Genomic DNA, 2,500 nt, shown 5'->3' on the forward strand with positions numbered 1-2,500 from the left:
TTGGCGCAGGTGGAGGTCAACTCTAACTTTGGCTGTCCGGGCGAGGGGGTCCGGGCCCGATAGTATGGCCACGCTTATCACCTTTGCCTGGACCCCCACCCCTCTGGCTGGCGGGTCTTTCTTGCCTGGGGTGTTGGTAGGGGATCCCCCTGTCACGCCCGTCGCCTCCGACCGTCCACTCTGAGGCAGAGGAGATTAGCCCCTAGAGGGATCTTGAGCACCCGTCAGTCGGCTGATGGCGGGGAGAGGAGATTCTCGGGTCCGGGAGACCGCCCCTGGGAGCTCCTGTGGCCAACGGAGAAGGGGCGGTAGCCTCCATGGACAGGGGCGCGTTTGACGTACATAATAACGGGTTGGATCCCGTGGGCGGTGAGGCCCTTAGTCATTCGCTTGTCTCCTTCCTGGAGGTGGAAGCTCGGGCCCGTCGGGGTCGGGCGGGTCCAAGAGGGAGATGGTGGGGGACACGGGGGCGCTGCCCCCATCAAAGCGGGCGGTCCCTCTGACTAATGAGCAGGAGTCTGTCCCAGGGTTGGGGGAGATCTCTAGTCTCACTGGAGCGTTGGCAACTGGGAGCACTTGTCGCCCGGCGGGCGATAGGGAGAGGGGAGTACCTCTGGAGCTTGGGCCTCAAGCCTTGGAGCCTCCCATATTGGCTGGAGAAGGGAGCGGAAACCTCTGTGGTGAAGGCGCGTCTGACATATGCCCTGGTGGGTCCAGCCCCCGCTTTTAAGCCTATGGTCACCGCTTGTCGCTTCCCGGAGATGTAAGCGGGCCCGCTGGCGCCGGGCGGGCTCAAGAGGAGGGCGGTGGGGGACTCAAGGCGCTGTCCCCTGGTCAAAGGGAGCGACTCCTCTAAGGAGAGGGAAGAGACCAGCTCCTGGGTGTCGGAGTGGGCTTGACCCTCTGGGAGGAAATCTCGACGCATGGACCGGAAACTGGAGAGTCCGTCCGGTGCACACGCCCCTGGGACGCCTCTTGCCGACAGGTTCAAGAAGGTGGGTGCCCAGTGGTAGGGTCTATAGAGAGGGATGGAAAAATGACTAGCATCAGCGGCGCCGGACAGCCAGTCGTGGTATGTCCCTCCAGCCTATCTCCGCCGGCCCTGTGATTGATCCCGCCGCCTTAGTCGGCAGCAGTCCCAAACAGCTGGTCATTAGCCTTCCGGAGCCCGACCCTTGTGAGCTGTGTGGTGCACGGGCTTCCTCCGTCCCGGATCTCATCGAACACTTGATGAGATCTCATGGCGTGAGGGATGTACTGTGGGCGTGTCGTAAGTGCCTGAGGATTAGACCAAAGCGTCACCAAATTGATTGCCACTTACCCAAGTGCAATGGAAGGGTCAGCCCCGTTTGGTGTCAGGGCCCAGGTTCTGGTGCACTACTTGTGCCAGGGTCTTCCAGTCGGTTAGGGGTCTGTCTCAGCACAAGCGGCATGCACACCTCGCGGCTTGGTTGGACGAGGTCTCCCGGAGGGACGAACGCCAGCAGTGCGGTTCGGCGGCCAGGCTGATCGCGACGAGGAGATTGAAGGGACGGCCCCGAGTCAGGGGCGGGCCATCAGCCAACCCGGTTCCGTGATGGCCCCTGCCCTTCGGCCCGAGAAGACAGGAGTTCAGGTGAGACCACAGCGCGGATCAGTGTGTAAGACTCTCCAGAGACGGGTGGAGTCCCTCCGGCGGTTAGAGAAGGAAAAGTTAAAGCTCACTCGGAAGTTGGTTGCTTCAAGAGAGGCTCCCGAACCGCCCAACGAGATTGGCACAGTTTTAAGGGAGGCGGTTCGGCAGGGCGTTGCTGCGGAGGGCTCCAAATATAAACCTGTCACAGAGGACGACTGTCGTCAGGGGGGCAATCGCATCTGCGGCCTCTAAGTTGATCCGAAAGGTAGGGACGTGGGAGGACCGGTGGCTCCGTGCGGCTGGGGCCTGTCGAGCCCCCGTCCCTAGGTGTGGGTAGGAGGTGCAACAGAAGGAGGAGGGCCAGGCGTTTCTTGTACCGACTTCTCCGCACTGGCACAGCGAAGTCTCGCGTTATATGTCCTGGACGGACAGCTGGGCACGTCATGCCCAGTCCCCTGTCGGAGATCACAGCTGTGTTTGAGGGCAGGTGGGGTGACGTGGGGTCGTTTAACGGGATGGGTCAGTTTGACGGTCTCAGGCCGTGTGGACAATTCGGTCTTCGAACCCTCATCACGCCTTTGGAGGTCAGCAAAAATCTCCGGTCCATGAAGGCCAAGACCTCCCCAGGGCGGATGGCATCTCTAGGAAAGATTTGCTGGACTGGGATCCAGAGGGCTTCCAACTCGCACGCTTGTTCTCCTCATGGTTGGTCTCAGGGACTCTGCCGGGGCCTTTAAGTTGTGCCGGACAGTACTCATACCTAAGACCACGGACAGGAGTTTGCATGCGGATGTGAACCAATGGCGCCCTATTACTATTGCGGCGTCCGTGGTCTTGAGGCTTTTTTTCGCGGATCTTGACAGGTAGGATGACGGCGGCGTGTCC

This window comes from Perca flavescens, unplaced genomic scaffold (genome assembly GCF_004354835.1).
Source record: "Perca flavescens isolate YP-PL-M2 unplaced genomic scaffold, PFLA_1.0 EPR50_1.1_unplaced_scaf_3, whole genome shotgun sequence".
NCBI classification, from domain to species: domain Eukaryota; kingdom Metazoa; phylum Chordata; class Actinopteri; order Perciformes; family Percidae; genus Perca; species Perca flavescens.